This window comes from Peromyscus maniculatus, chromosome 5 (assembly GCF_049852395.1).
Source record: "Peromyscus maniculatus bairdii isolate BWxNUB_F1_BW_parent chromosome 5, HU_Pman_BW_mat_3.1, whole genome shotgun sequence".
Taxonomy (NCBI): Eukaryota; Metazoa; Chordata; class Mammalia; order Rodentia; family Cricetidae; genus Peromyscus; species Peromyscus maniculatus.
Genome location: NC_134856.1, coordinates 32,964,570 through 32,982,096, shown reverse-complemented (window position 1 = coordinate 32,982,096; position 17,527 = coordinate 32,964,570).

Here is a 17,527-nt window from a genome sequence, read left to right as displayed (position 1 = left end):
TTGAGCTTCTTGTCCCAATCCAGAAAGTATGCCTAGTCTAGTCCACTGGACCCCACCTTACTTTCTGGCATCTCTCCTCACAAATCAAATGCATTTCTGGTCTGTTGGGCATAATTGCATTGGAAATATGACATCAAGATTTGGTTTCCCATACAGATTTCACAACAGAGCATTCCCTCTAGAGAAGTAATAACTTTCCTTTCTGTTTAGTTCTCAGTTATATTATCCTACTAAGAAATAAACCCATGAAAACAGGACTTTAAAGAAATCTTAACTCAAACTGTGCCTGCTCCTGACATTCTGGAGTGACAGGTCTCAGGTTCTATCTCATTTCCTTTTGTCCTTTCATTTCATCAGAACTGCAGTGATTTAAGAAAATCAGCTCTTAATCATTGTTGTATTTCTACAAGATGTTTAAAGGGAATTTGATTTGCTTCCATTTTGATGCTAGAAACTGTTATATATAGAACAGCAGCTCTCAACCTGTGGGTTGCAACTCCCTTTGCAGTTCAATGACCTCTTCACAGGGGTTGTATGTCAGATGTCCTGCATATCAGATATTTACACTATGATTCATAACAGCAGCAAAATTACAGTTATGAAGAGGTAGCAACAGAAATAACTTTATTGTTGGAGGTCGCCACAACATGAGGAATTATATTAAGTGGTTGCAGTGTTAGGAAGGTTGAGAACCACTGTTATAGAGCATTAAATTGAAACCCAAAGCCTACGGTTATGTCATGAGGCCAAGTTTCTGCTCTTGGCCATTCTGGAGGCTTTGGAGATCAGTCTCCCTCCCTCTAATTAACAACACAGTAGGGCATATCATCTCAGAGAATAATCAGTTAAATTGGATGCTGGATCAAATAGATGAAGGACTATTTGGCTGAATATGATTTTTTTAGCTGACTATTGTGGCACCATGCAATGCATGAAAGCCATTCAATAGTGTTTAAAGTTTGAATGCTCTTGAGGTTCAATATCTGGTGAACTTCCTTCCCAAGATTAAGACTTTATTTAAGACTTGCCTTTTTCCTCTGGGTTATAGGGGTGTCTGAGTACATGAACTCCTATGAATAACTGTGATATCTTCAGGAGCATCTAGTTTAACCTGCAAGGCATTTTAAAGTGAGACGACTTTTGTAGGATCTTTAAATCTTTGAATTTAAATGGTGTCTAGTCCAACTGTCTATGTCTCCATTTTAAAAATGATTATTACATGGGTTTACTGAATTGGTTCAATATCTCTAACAATGACTGGATTGGCAAGTTCAGCATTCTGAGAAGCAGTTTGTTCCACTGCTTAGAAATCCTCAATATTGGACATTTCTTTTCATATGGAGTAGGACTCATTCTTGTAATGGCTATTCATGGAATCCTATGTTGAGGGTGTTAGAAACAAAAAGTAGGTGCTTTCTGTTTGTGATTCACAATGTTTACCATCTTGAATTCAATCCCCTAGTGAGATCATTATTATCAATGCCATTATACAAATGGAGAAAATAAGGTTAAGAGAACCCAATATATTTTTCATTCTAAGTAATAAAATACATGATTGGGGTTGAAATGATGCCTCTATGCTCCAAGCCTGTACTCTTTTGGCTGCCTCAGTGCAGTTACCACAGTATCAGAAATACTGCAGTCTGTTTTCAGCTTTTTTTCCTCATGCATGCTAACGAGTAAGTTCATAATGTATTGCTATGGCAACTGGAGAGGGTAACCTATGCCATCTTCACTTCCTTTAAGAAAACAATACTCAGAACCCTCAAGAGGCTTGTATTTGAAGAATGCAAATCTGCCTTGAATATAATAATATACCCCAAATTCTTCACATTCTACAGTCTCTTTCTGAAGGATCTCTCATCATCTAAACTTTACACTTTACCAGTGAGAAATCAGCTGCCTAGATGGGGAAATTTAAAGTGTTTGTATGTAGATACTTGCTGACTGTGAGACTCTACTGGGGGAAAGTTTGAGTTTATCTGAAGGGCACATAGATTAATTCAAAGTCGACTTCAAGTTGGAGACTTTTCAGGTCAGACACACACTCTCTTTGGGACTTCAAAAGCAACTTGCACTGGAATCTAAAGTCTGTAGCCAAGGTGAATCATCACAGTCAGTGCAATTCAGCACCACTTAGTGACATGAAAAGATGTAAGATGGACATATTCACAGCTGGAGTTTAGGATCATTGCAGAGGAAAATGCTGTTCACAATTTTTAAACAAGTTTTTATCAAATCTGTGCCTGGATAAATCATAACTAATCTATTCACTGGGCTTTAACGACAAATTTGAAGCCAGTCTTCATTGTGGTTTTTTATTTCCGTAAGGTACGTGACCAAAACATTTCCTTTGTGTTTTTTGTTGTTGTTAGGCTTATACTCCTACCCAGAACCTATGGGAGGGGGTTACTGTAAGCTGATCCCTAACAGAAAAGACAGAGAGTTATCACACTTCTTCTGTGAGCCAGGAGCATTTGCAAATAGGACCTTGTTTGCCTCCCACAGTCACCTTCTCTTGTTCATGTTACTGTTTTTGTAGTTTAGATAAGGAAATTGACACAATGTGCTTTGTAGTATGCCAAAAATTAGAAAAAAAAGAAAAAGGGAAAAAAGCTAGAGCCAAGATTTGGGAAGACAGATAGTTTGAGTTCCCTAAACATTCTAGAGAAATCATTCATTTGAATCCAGAATAGAACTGTTTAAACTATAGTCTAATTTGTAGGACACAGCACTAGTAATTGGCACTGCATAGCTTTCCCATGAACTTTAGGAGAAACAGTTATATTATTATGAGGAAACAGAGGCATAAAAAATTAAAACCACACTATGCTTAGTCCTATGCTTAGTCAATGATGAAGCCAGGTTCACATCCAAGCCATCCTGATCTAACTACTTAAGTCTACTAATCAAAAAGTCCTCATGAACAGAAGTGAGTTATATATATTGGGCCTTGACCAAGTCCTTAATTCATAAAGATTAGGAAATACTTGTAAAATTGTTATTCCAGACCAACTAAGTAATGAATTATGGAGAACACTGGTTCTCTTAATGGTGAATATCAACATGGACTCAGCAAGTGATTTCTGTGAAGGCAAAAGTGATTTCCTTTCCCTTCCTTACCCTCTGCTTCTCATCTTATCTAAATACTTCAAGTCCATGGCCTTTCCTATGTAGTTTCTATCCTTTGACTCTTCACTTTTGTGGTGATATATTGTCTCCCCTAATATATTGTGTACCCCAATAAAGCTTATTTGAGGATCAGAAGAAAAAGCCAGTCACTATATAAAACATAGAAGTCAGGCAATGGTAGCACATGCCTTTAACCCTAGCATTCAGGAAGCAGAGCTCCATCTGGATCTCTGTGAGTTCAAGGCCACACTGGGGAACAGAGCCAGGCATAGTGACACATGCCTTTAATCCCAGCACTAACCATAGAGGTCTGGGGCTCTGCACAGACAGACAGGAAGTGATGTAGCTGGGCAGAGAGAGGAAGTGAGATGCAGAATAGAAAGGCATATAGGTGTGGGTTTACAGGAAGTAGGTCTCTTTGGCTGAGGATTTCCAAGTGGTAAGAACATGGCTGGCTTCTTCCTGCTTTTCTGATCTTTCAGTTTTTACCCCAATATCCGGCTCTGGGTTTTTTGTTAATAAGACCATTTAGCAATTGGTCTTACACACTTTCTTGTCTCTTACCTCCAAACTTGTTTCCAGAATAAGCAGTTCCCCGAATAAGGAGGCTGTTCTAAGCTGTAACAGCTCTGCAGGTGCTGTTTCCTGTCAGAAGTGCCCCTTCTTACTACCTCTCTCTAATGAACTCCTACTTCCCCCTCAGGACCAACTCAAGTAGCCATCAACAATCATATCTCTCCTGATTCCTTTAAGCAGGCTCAGCTTCTCTTTGGTGTCACCAAGGTGCCTAACCTTGGTTTCTTTGCATTCATATCTTCCTTTGCATATAAACTGCATGCTTGTCTCTGCTATCTGAGTGTCAGCTCCCAAAAGGAAGAGACAATAATTGTGAAGTTTCTTACATTATCTGGCACATAGTAAAACTAAATATTCAATGAATAACTAAATGAGTAGGTATAACATATTGAACATTATCAAATTAACAGAAAATTTACTTAAAATTCAAATTGGTGTCCAGATTACATATCAGTTTGTTGTCACTTGGCCAATGTTGACCCACCCAGTGAATTACACTCCCTCCAGGTATTGAAACAAAATTGAGAATCCAAATCTTTTGATCTGAAACTGTAGAAAACAGTACACTGGTTTCCCACAAACAGCCAGCCACCTTCTTGCTAGTCACTTCTTCTTTATAAACATGAAGGGTATCTTCCCAAAGGGAGAACAGAATTCTAACTGTCATGTGTAATAGTCCTAAACTGCCATTCTTAAATGCATTTAGAAAAGAATATTGCTTTCAGTAAAAAGATTTGGAATCAATAAGCATTTATTGAACAGCTGGAGTATGTGCAGAATCCTCATATACATTCTCTGATTGATATTAACCTGATATGATTTGATTTCATTTGACCTAATTTTTAAACCAAAGCAGTGAGGTATGGCCAATTATTTTCACTTTTAAGGTGAGAAATGTGAGTCTTAAAACAGTTTAGAGACTTACTTGTGGCTTTAAAAACAGTGATTGCCATGTTAGAATCTTGTTATTCTAACTCTAAGCACATTTTTCTGCCATTGCCAAACAAAGTAGGGAAATAAGGAAAGATTTTACCAATTTATCTTGCTTAAGATGGGGCAGTCTGTCTACCATAGGGTGTAGTCTTATTTTTAAAAAGATTAGGTTTATTTGTGTTATATGTGTATGTATCTGTGTGGGAGTATGTGCACATGAGGGCAATTACCTATGGAGGCCAGAAGAGGACATCTGGTCCCCTGGAGCTGGAGTGTCCTGACACGTACTGTCTTGTGCAAGAACAGTACAAGCTCTTAATTACTGACCCATTTTTCCAGTCCCTGGAATACAACCTTAATCGAAATCATGAAAGACTCATCTTGAAGATAACATATAAAGCTAAGAATCTATATAATTGTCATCCTCCTTTTCTACTTATCCCCTGTGTCTGGAAGTTGGGGCTTTATCCCTACAGCTATTGAAAAAGAACATTGTTTTCCTCTCTTACTTATATTTCACAGATGGAAGCCAACTTTTCCCTCCCTCCCCAGGAAGAAGATTTATTATGAAGGCTACTCCATTATTCCTTCTAGGAAGGCATAGACTCAGTATTGGCATGAGAAGGTAGAATCCTTTCTATCTCTTCCTTTGGTCTTATCTGTTCATCTCTGCTTTACATTTACCAAGGCACATTTTACTCTGTAAACCAAGAGGACTGACTACTTTGGCAGAATTTGGTGAGGCTAATTCAAAGGAGAAAGGAAACTGACAAGTCCATTTCTCTCTGTTTTGCATCTGACTTTTTGCCTTTAGTTTCTCTGACTACAGACTGGATAAGCAGATATGCTACTGACTGGCTCTTCTAAACGTACCATGCTCTTTTAATTGTAGTTTTGTCATTAACTATCCAGCCTTTTCCTCACCTGCCAACCTAGCAACATTTGATAATAATAACCATGTCCTTCAGACTTGAAGCTTCTTCCTTCTGTGTCATCCCTTTCCTGGTCATTCTTCCATTAGTAACACTAATCTCATCTACATTCCCTTCCTTCTTTCAAATTTTAGATTTCTGGCTGCATTGCTCAATGTTTTTGTAAGTTATCCTTGAACAATCACATGAGCTTCTGGCTTTTTCTGATCAACTTTCTTTTTATTGTCTTCCTGGAAGAAGCACTTGTGAATGCAGCTACTGACCAGACAACTTAATTTTGATTATTACCATGAACATTATTTTAAACATGTTAAAAAACAAACTAACCACCTTCCCCAATTAAAAAAGCCTCTCTGATAACTCATTTCTACTGACTCACTTAATGGCATTCTTATCTAATCTCAGGAGTCAAGAGATTAATAAGAGCTAGCCCTGATTTTGCCTTCTCCCTCAGACAGGCCTTGAATTCAGTTACCTATATGACCAGTTTTGCCTTAAAATACACCTTAACTGGTTCTCTTCTTTTATCCCTATTAATATATCTTTATTAAAAACTTTATTATCTTTCACTTGAATTACTTCTCTAATTTGTATGACCAAGTTCCCCTCTAATAGATCATCTATGTGTACTCTGTGAGATCTTTCTATGATAAAATAAAAAATAACTTGATACTTTGTTTAAGACCTTCAGTGGCTTCCCAAGACGTGTAACATAAGGTACATGTTATAAGCCCTAATCACATTGCCACTCTATAATCTCATTGTTTACCCTTTAGTAAAACGAATACTTTTAAAAAAAACTACTGTGCATATTATTCTGCTTCATTTAATTATTTACTATAAAATGGCCTTCTAATATTGATAACTCTGGCTACTGGCTATCAGATGGAATTCTTAGAGTGCCTCATTACACTGGGTTTGATTACACTCTTTTCTTCCCCCACTGGCCTAAGCTTCCCCAGTCACTGGATTTGTCACAGTACAATGCTCTGCCCTGCCTAGCCCCTGGAGTTTACAGGGACAATGTTATTGGCTTTTTCATTTCCAGATCCTACCACAGGGCCTGCTGAGTAGGAATGTAGAATAGAATAGCTTTGAGCAATACAATGGGGTATGTAAATGCCAAGAAAGGCCTTGAGTGATAAGACACTAACTACAAACTCATGCTCTGGATAAGCCTTGTGCTACTGCTCTTTTGTTCTTCAGTTCTTTTCAGGCAGAACAAAGTAGGGGCTGTTGAAAAAGAATAATGAAAGATATTGAAAAGAATTGGGTGGCAAGTTGAGCTCAGCAGGCTAAGCTGAATCATCTTCTCTTAACATTTGACCAATGCCCTTAGAATAAATGACACCCCAGACTTCCACTGCTTCTGTGTCTGACCACTCCATGGAGCTGTGTCTTGTCAACATTTCTACTTCAGCTTTAGAAGCCTTCTCTGCAGGCCTATGGGAAGGGTGGCTGTGATTTTAGTTCTCAGCTGCTGTCTCTTTGTCTATGTTGCTTGTAAGATTCTGTCATTTCTCTTATGTTTCCACATCCTATATTTCCCATAATGTCTAAGTAGTTCTGTGGTTTAGTAGATCATAGTATATCCTAGGTCTCATGTCTGCTTATCAAGCAATGTCCAGGCTTGAACTCATTGTTGACTTCAACCAGTCTTTGTTTAATCTTCACTGTGTGAGGGGACTTTAAGAAAAGATCCTAATCATTAATTGTCTGTTACTCTTCATTTTTTAAGTGGGGGTTTGTGATATTTTCCTAATCTATGTTGGCATGTCCATTGGTGTTTTCTTTTTTCAGGGCTTGTTTAGGAAATCATATTGTTGAGGTTTCACAGGGTACATCTTCCCTGTCATACATAAAAGACAGACTTTTACAGCAGATGGTACTAGTCTTCTGGCTTTTACAATATTTCCACTCCTGCATGATGTTCCCTGAGCCTTTGATGTAGAAGTTGTGTTGTAGATGTATCAGCTGGTTCTGGGGACCCAAGGTCAGTTGTTCTCTGCATTTTGACCAGTAATGCCTTTTTGTAGTGATAGACATATGCTTCAAAAAGAAGCTTCTTTCCCAAGCCACCCTGCATCCCCACATCCCCCAAATCAAGGTCTCCCATGGGGAGTCAGCAGAGCCCAGCACACTGAGTCTAGGCAGGTCCCAGCCCCTTCCCACTGCACCAAGGCTGTGCAAGGCATCACACCACAGGCACCGGATTCCCAGAAGCCTGCCCATGCACCAGGGACAGATCTGGATCTCCCTGCCTGGTAAAGAGGGCTGGGGGTGAGAGGAGAGAGGAGGGGGGATCTATGGATAGCATGAGGAGTAAGTAGAAAATTTCTTAATAAAGAAAAATTAAAAAAAAAGAAACACTCTAAACTGAAGATGACAGTTTTGTAGAAGATTTTAAGAGTGGTTTGGGTATTGCTTTTAATTTTTTTTTAACTCATAAACTGTATTATTTACAAAAAAGCTTGCAAATAAATAAAATATTACTTTGTTGTTGTTGTTGTTTTTTTTAAGAGCTACATGCCCCGGCCAGCGGGGTCTTCAACGGGGACCTAAAGGGAGGGCCAGTGAATGAAAGGGACAAGAGACACAAAGAATGAGAACAAGACAGGACATCTGATCAAGCTCCAAAATTTTATTTTACTCTCAAGGCATATATAGGTAGGCAAAGGGGATTGAGAGCAGGAAGGGACTTAATTAAGCAGGAAGGGACTTAATTATGGGCTGTTCGGCCAGCAGGAAATGTTGCTCTGAAGGTTATCTATCTACCCTTGTCTAACTGCCTAATTGCCTAACTGCAGCTTGTTCACCTAATATCTGAGAAGAGGTTCTGGTATCTGTGGGAAGAGGTTCTGGTACTAGACTTAAGCAAGGCCTAGATCTAAGAAAAGAGGAGAGAAACCCAAATATGGCAGCATGTGTGTCAAGGGTTGCTTAGGCTTATGGCTCCTGTCAGCTACAACTATCTGTGGATATAACAATAAATGTGTTGAGATGTTATGCTGGTTTAGGGAAGGTGTAGTAGTATGTTCTTCTCTAGGGCCCTTGTTATCACCAACTATTGGGAGTGGGCTGTTTATCATGTAAGGCATGAATTCCTTCCTATTGTGTGACCAGAAGGAGAATCAGTTTGCTCCAGGGATGAGCTCCCTGATAGGTGATCCAATCCTAAGCAGCCCTCAATATACATATACCTATGAACAACACTAAATATATATATACACACACACTAAAGACTAAGAAACTATGAATTTGAGAGGAGGGAACACTGGAGCAGTTGGGGGGACATGATGTAAATATAGTACTCATATATGAAATTCTTGAAAAAGAAGACCTCATACTTATCTCTCAGCTATGTATAGATACTGGTGAATAATGAACATCAACAAATACTACTCTAATATTAAGTTAGATGCTTCTGTATTTTTATAAACATTTTTATTTTACAAAATAACTTCTAGGTAGTTATTTTTGCTCCTAGAAACATAGATAGCCTATTTTCTAAAGCACTCAATGCACCCTCTTTTCCTGGGTCTCTCTTGTAAGAACATACCATCCTTGCCAAAGTGATGTGTTTATTCAAATAGACTTCTAGCCCAGGTTGGACCAATCAGAATTCTCCATGGATCTTTCTGGAGGAATTTTTACAATTTTTACAAACTATGAATCTTTGGTTTCTGTGAAATGATTCAACCATCCTTTCTTATAGGAAGATTGTATGTGCGATAGAGAGAGTAACAGAGTTGGAACTCATCAACCTCAAGATCTGGTGTTGACTAACTTTTACATTAAATCAGGAACAAAACAAGGATGTCCACTCTCCTTTCTGTTAAATGTATTTCTTGAAGTCATAGATGGAGGGATAAGACAAGTAAAGGAGGCAAATGCTATAAAAACAGGAAAGACATGAAAGGAAAAAGTCACAGTATCTTTATATTCATATAATCATATAATGTGATTGCATGCATAAAGTACCCTAAAGACTCCACTAGAAAACTCTCAAAGCTAATAAAAGCTTTCAATGAAGTCACAGGACACAAAATTAACACACAAATGTCTATAGCTTTCCTGTATATAAATGACAAACACATGGAGAAAAAATTTAGGAAAACAATCCCATTCACACTAACTTCAAAAAATGTTGGAGCGAATCTAACCAAGAAGGTAAAACACTTATATAATAAAACATTTTTTATTAAGGAATTTTTAAATTTATTTTACATACAAATTACAGATCCCCCTTACCTCCCTCCTTCCACCCCTTCTGCCTTCACCCCGCAATCCACCCCCCATTCCCTCCTCCAACAAGTCAAGGTCTCCCATGGGGAGTCCACAGAGCCTGGTACATTCAGTAAAGACAGGTCCAAGCCCCGCCCCTCGTATCAAGGCTGTGCAAGGTGTCCCACCATGGTTAGTGGGTTCCAAAAACCCAGCTCACACACCAGGGATGGACCTGATCCTACTGCCAGGGAGCCTCTTAAGCAGATCAAGCTACACAACTGTCTCCTGTATGCAGAGGACCAAGTCCAGTCCCATGGAGGACTGTTGGTCTAAAGTTCATGAGTTCCCACTAGTTTGGTTTGGTTGTCTTTGCGGGTTTCCCCATCATGATCTTGATACCCCTTGCTCATAGAATCCCTTTTTTCTCTCTTTCACTGGACTCCTGGTGTTTGGCCTGATGCTTGGCTATGGATCTGCTTCCACCAATTACTGGATGAAAGCTCTGTGATGACAGTTAGGGTATTCACTGATCTGATTATTGGGTTAAGCCATCTCAGGCACCCTCTCTACTATTGATAGTAGTCTAAGCTGGGGTCATCCTTGTGGATTCCTAGGAACCTCCCCAGTACCTCACTGCTTCCCCACTCTGTCCCTGCTCCAGCTTGACCATCCTGTTCCCTCATGTTCTCATTCCCCATTCCCCACTCTCCATCACCCCCCCCTCCATCCTCAGTTTACTCATGGTGATCTCCTCTATTTCCTCATCCATCCCAGGGAGATTTATGTGTCCCTCTTTGGGTCCTCCTTGTTAGCTAGCTTCTTTGGATTTGTGGCTTGTTGTCTGGTTATCCTTTGCTTTATACCTAGTACCCACTTATGAGTGAGTATATACCATGTTTGTCCTTCTGAGTCTGAATTACCTCACTCAGGATGATATTTTCTAGTTCCGTCCATTTGCTTGCAAATTTCATGATGTCATTGTTTTTTACCACTGAGTACTACTCTATTGTATACATGTACCACATTTTCTTTATCCATTCTTTGGATGAGGGGCATCTAGGTTGTTTCCAGGTTCTGGCTATTATGAATAATGCTACTATGAACATAGCTGAGCATGTGTCCTTGTGGTATGATTGAGCATTGCTAGGGTATTCTCCCAAGAGTGGTATAGCTGGGTCTTGAGGAAAATTGATTCCCAATTTTCTGATAAACCACCATACTAATTTCCAAAGTGGTTGTACAAGTTTGCATTCCCACCAGCAGTGGAGGAGTGTTCCCCTTGTTCCATATCCTCTTCAACATAAGCTGTTATTAGTGCTTTGATCTTAGCCATTCTGGCAGGTATACAATGGTATCTCAGAGTCATTTTGATTTGCATTTCCCTGACTAAGGATGTTGAGCAATTCCTGAAATGCCTTTCAGCCATTTGGTATTCTTCTGTTGAGAATTCTGTTTAGATCTGTAGCCCATTTTTTAATTGGGTTGTTTAGTATTTTGATGTCTAGTATCTTGACTTCTTTATATATTTTGGAGATCAGCCCTCTGTCAGATATAGGGTTGGTAAAGATCTTTTCCCATTTTGTAGGCTGTCATTTTGTCTTATTGACCATGTCTTTTGCCTACAAAAGCTTCTCAGTTTCAGGAGGTCCCACTTATTAATTGTTTCTCTCAGTGTCTGTGCTAGTGGTCATATACTTAGGAAGCAGTCTTCTGGGCCAATGCATTCAAGACTACTTCCTACATTCTCTTTTATCAGGTTCAGTGTAATTAAATTTATGCTGAGGTCTTTGATCTACTTGGACTTGAGTTTGGTGCAACGGTGATAGATATGGATCTATTTGCAATCTTCTACATGTTGACGTCCAATTATGCCAGCACCATTTGTTGAAGATGCTTTCTTTTTTCTATTGTACAGTTTTGGCTTCTTTGTCAAATATCAGGTGCTTATAGGTATGTTGATTAATGTCAAAGGTCTTCAATTCAATTCCATTGGTCCACATGTCAGTTTTTATGCCAATACCAAGCTGTTTTTATTAGTATAGTTCTATGGTAGAGTTTGAGGTTAAGAATGGTGATGTTTCCAGAGGTTGCTTTATTGTAAAGGCTTGTTTTAGCTGTCCTGGGTTTTTTGTTTTTCCATATGAAGTTGAATATTGTTCTTTCCAAGTCTGTGAAGAATTGTGCTGGGATTTTAATGGGGATTTCATTGAATCTGCAGATTGCTTTCATAAGATTGCCATTTTTTTATTATGGTGGGTCTACCTTTCTGTGAGCATGGGCAATCTTCTTTCTTATGTCTTCTTCAATTTCTTTCTTCAGAGACTTAAAATTCTTGTCATACAGGCCTTTTACTTGCTTAGTTAGAGTTACCCCAAGATATTTTATTCATGGCTGGTAAAGGGTGATGTTTCTCTGATTTCTCTCTAAGTCCATTTATAATTTGTATATAGGAGAGCTACTGATTTTTTTGGAGTTAATCTTGTATCCTGCCACTTTAATTTAGGTGTTTATCAGCTATATGAGTTCCCTGGTACAATTTTTGGGATCACTTATATAGACTATTATATCATCTGCACATAGAGAAAGTTTGACTTCCTCCTTCCCATTTTGTATCCCCTTAATCTTCTTTTCTTGCCTTATTGCTCTAGCGAGGGCTTTGAGTACTATATTGAATAGATATGGGAGGAGTGGACAGCCTTTTCTTGTTCCTGATTTTAGTGGAATCACTTTGAGTTTCTCTCCATTTAATTTGATGTTGGCTGTCAGCTTGATGTAAATTGCCTTTATTTGCCATTCATCCCAGCACTCGGGAGGCAGAGCCAGGCAGATCTCTGTGAGTTTGCTGCTAGCCTGGGCTACCAAGTGAGTTCCAGGAAAGGAGCAAAGCTACACAGAGAAACCCTGTCTCAAAAAACCAAAAAAAAAAAAAATTCCTTTGTTATGTTTAGGTGTGTTCTTGTATTCCTGATCTCTCCAGGACCTTTGTCATGAAGGGGTGTTTGATTTTGTCATAGGCTTTTTCAGCATCTAATAAGATAATCATGTGAGTTTTTTTTCAGTTTATTTACATGGTGTATTACATTGACACATTTTCATATGTTGAACCATCCTTGCATCTTTAGGATGAAGCTTACTTGGTCATGGTGAATAATTTTTTGATGCGTTCTTGGATTCTGTTTGCCAGTATTTTATTGAGTATTTTTGCATCAAAGTTCATGAAGGAGGTTGGTCTGCAATTCTCCTTCTCTGTTGCATCTTTGTGTGGTTTGAGTATCAGGGTAACTGTAGCCTCATAAAAAGAGTTCAGTAATGTTCCTTCTGTTTCTATTGTATGGAACAGTTTGAAGAGTTTTGGTATTAACTCTTGTTTGAAATTCTGGTAGAATTCTGCACTGAAACCATCTGGCCCTTGGCTTTTTTTTTTTTTTTTTTTTTTTTGGTTGGGAGACTTTTAATGACTGCTTCTATTTCCTTAGGGGTTATTGGTCTATTTAACTTGTTTATCTGATCTTGATTTAATTTTGGTATGTGGTACCTATCCAGAAAATTGTCCATTTCTTTTAGATTTTCTAATTTTATGGAGTACAGGTTTTTGAAGTATGACCTGATGATTCTCTATGCCTCCCTTTTCATTTCTGATTTTGTTAATTTGGATGTTCTCTCTCTACATTTTGGTTAGTTTGAATAATGGCTTGTCTATCTTGTTTATTTTCTCAAAGAACTAATACTTTATTTCATTGATTCTTTGAATTGTTCTTTTTGTTTCCATTTTATTGATTTCAGACCTCAATTTGATTATTTCCTGGCATCTATTCATCCTGGGGAGTTTGCTTCCTTTTGTTCTAGAGTTTTTAGGTGTGCTGTTAAGTTGCTAATGTGAGATTTCTCCAACTTCTTTATGTGGGCATTTAGTGCTATTAATTATTAGCACTGCTTTCATAGTGTCCCATAAGTTTGGGTATGTTGTACATTCATTTTTATTGAATTCTAGGAAGTCTTTAATTTCTTTCTTTATTTTTCCCGTGACCTATTGGTAAATCAGTTGAGCATTATTCAGTTCCCATGAGATTGTAAGCTTTCTATAATTTTTGTTGTTGTTGAAATCTAACTTTAAGGCATGGTGGTCCGATAAGATACAGGAGGTTATTCCATTTTTTTTTTTTTTTTGTAATTGTTGAGATTTGCTTTGTGACTGAGTATGTGGTTGATTTTAGAGATGATTCCATGGTGTGCTTTGAAGAATGTATATTTTAGGGTGGAATGTTCATAGATATCAATTAACTCCATTTGAGTCATAACATCTGTTAGATCCCTTATTTCTCTGTTAAGTTTCTGTCTGGCTGATCTGTCCAGTGGTGAGATTGGGGTGTTGAAGTCTCCCACTAGTAGTGTGTGGGGTTTGATGTTTGATTTAAGCTTTAGTGATGTTTCTTTTACATATGTGGGTGCCCTTGTATTTGTGTCATGTATGTTCAGAATTGAGACTTCATCTTCATGGATTTTTCCTGTGATGAATATATAATGTCCTTCCAGATCTCTTTTGATTGATTTTTGTTTGAAGTATATTTTGTTACATTATGGATAGCCATACCAGCTTGCCTTTTAAGTTTATGTGATTGGAAATTCTTTCCCCAAACTTTTACTCTGAGGTAGTATCTGTCTTTGAAGTTGAGGTGTGTTTCTTGTATGTAGCAGAAGGATGGATCCTGTTTTCATATCCATTCTGTTAGCCCATCTCTTTTTATAGGCAAATTGAGCCCATTGATACTAAGGGATATTAATGATTGATTAAGGAATGATTGTTTATTCCTGTTATCTTTTGCTGATAATGTGTGTGTATATTTCCCTTCTTTGGGATTGGTGCTGTCTGGTTATCTATTATCTTTTTTATTTGTGGGTGCATCTAACTTCCTTAGGTTGGAGTTTTCTGTTTAGTGCTTTCTGTGGCGTTTGACTTGTGGATAGGCATTGTTTAAATCTGGTTTTGTCTTGGTATGTCTTGATTAAAAATTTAGTTGAATATAGTAGTCTGGGCTGACATCTCTGATCTCTTAGTGTCCGAATTATATCTGTCCAGGACCTTCTGGTTTTCAGAGTCGCCATTGAGAAGTCAGGTGTTATTATGATGGGTTTGCCTTTATAAGTCACTTGGCCTTTTTCCTTTGCTGCTCTTAATATTCTTTTTTTATTCTGTATGTTTGGTGATTTAATCATTTTGTGTTGATGGTCCTTTTTGGGGGTCTAGTCTATTTGGTGTTCTATATGCTTCTTGTATCTTCATAGGTATTTTTTTCTTTAAGTTGGGAAAATTTTCTTCTATGATTTTGTTGAATATATTTCTGTGCCTTTGAGTTGGTATTCTTCTCCTTCTTTTATCCCTATTATTTCTTAGTTTTGACCCTTTCATGGTCTCTGAGATTTCCTTTTGGTTTTGGTGTTTTCTTTGACTGATGAATCTATTTCCTCTATTGTAACCTCCATGCCAGAGATTCTCTCTTCCATCTCTTGTATTCTTGTAGCTGGAGTTTTCCTGCTATGCCCACAGTCAGGACAAATCTTTGTCACCCGCCAGTCCCACAGCTGCTCAGACCCAACCAAATAAACACAGAGACTTATATTGCATACAAACTGTATGGCCGTGGCAGGCTTCCTGCTAACTGTTCTTAGAGCTTAAATTAATCCATTTACATAAATCTATACCTTGCCGTGTGGCTGGTGGCTTACCGGCGTCTTCACATGCTGCTGGTCATGGCGGCGGCTGCAGTGTCTCTCTGCCTCAGCCTTCTGCTTCCCAGAATTCTCCCCTCTCCTTGTCCCACCTACTTCCTGCCTGGCCACTGGCCAATCAGTGTTTTATTTATTGACCAATCACAGCAATTTGACATACAGACCATCCCACAGCATATTCTGTTGGTTATGCTTGCATCTGTAGTTCCTGTTCATTTACTTATATTTTTTATTTCCAGCATTCCCTCAGTTTGTGTCTTCTTCATTGCTTCTATTTCAATTTTCACGTGTTGAACTGCTTCCTTCACCTGTTTGTGTTCTTGGCTTTCTTTGAGGGATTTACTGATTTCTTCCAATTTTTTCTTTGTCATTTCCTCAATTACTTTAAGGGAATTTTTATTTCCTCTTTAGAGGCCTCTATCATCTTCATAAAGTTACTTTTAATGCCACTTTCTATGTTGTGATAATCAGGTCTCACTGTTGTACAATGCTAGGTTCTGGTGGTGCCATATTGCTCTTTACGTTGTTGTATGTATTTTTGCACTGGTGTCTACCCATCTCTTCCACCACTGGTTGCCTGTGTCTGAGCAAGCTGCTTTTGGTGTGATGTGTACTTGCTATGTCTGTGTCTCAGGGGGCCACTTGGGTCCAATTGTAGTAGCTCTTGGTCTAATTGGAGCTGGCGGATTCTGTGTCTCAGGAAGCCACTGATGTCACAGGGGATGGGTGGGTCTTGTGTAGGGCATGGGTCTTGTCGGTTGCAGGGTCTGATGGGAGGTTTTGGTAGGGGACCCTGCCTGCAGGAGTCTTCCCTGCTTGCTGGCAACTGGGCCAGCAATGGGTGGGGGTTCCAGGGCCTGAGTTGTGCCTCAGGGACCAGGTCCTACAGGCAAGACTCTTTGGGTGGGAGAAGAGTCACTCACCTCTTGGTCCAATCAGAACTGTTGTATTCTTTATCCATAATAAATCCTTTAAGACACTGAAAAAAAATGAAAGAAGATACCACAAGATGGAAAGAGGATGTTGGTAGAGTTAGTAAGATTAATATTGTGAAAATGACCATAAACCCAAGAGTCATCTATGTTTTCAGTGCATTTCCCATTAAAATTCCATCACAATTGTTTGCATAAATTGAAAATGAAAATTTTAAATTTTATATGGAAGCATAAAGGATCCAGGACAGCCAAAAAAAAAGCCTGGAATAATTTTTTTATTTTATAATTTAATTTAATTTTACATATCAGCCACAGATTCCCCTGTCCTCCCCCCTCTCCCCTCCTCACTTGCCCCCCAGCCCACACCCTAGTTTTGTCTCCTCCAGGGCAAAGACTCCCCTGGGGATTCAGCTCAACCTGGTAGATTCAGTCCAGTTAGGTCCAGTCCCTTCCTCCCAGGCTGAGCCAAGTGCCCCAGGTTCCAAACAGCCAGCTCATGCACAAAGGACAGGTCCTGGTCCCACTGCCTGGGTTCCTCTCAAACAGTTCAAGCTAATCAACTGTCTTACTTATCCAGAGGGCCTGATCCAGTTGGGGGCTCCTCAGCTATTGGTTCATAGTTCATGTGTTTCCATTAGTTTGGCTATTTGTCCCTGTGCTTTTTCTAATCTTGGTCTCAACAATTCTCGCTCATACAATCCCTCCTCTTTCTCACCAATTGGACTCCTGGAGCTCCACCTGGGGCCTGGCCATGGATCTTTACATCCACTTCCCTCAGTCATTGGATGAGATTTCTAGCATGAATGTTAGGATGTTTGGCCATCCTATCACTGGAGTAGGTCAATTTGGGCTTTCTCTCGACCATTGCCAGTAGTCTATTATGGAGGTATCTTTGTGGATTTCTGGGGACCTCTCTAGCACTTTGCTTCTTCATATTCCCATGTGGTCTTCATTTATCATGGTCTCTTATTCCCTGTTCTCCCTCTCTTCTTGATCCAGCTGGGATCTCCCACTCCCCTAAGCTCTCTTTCCCTTGAAACTTGCCCTTCATTACCCCCACTCATG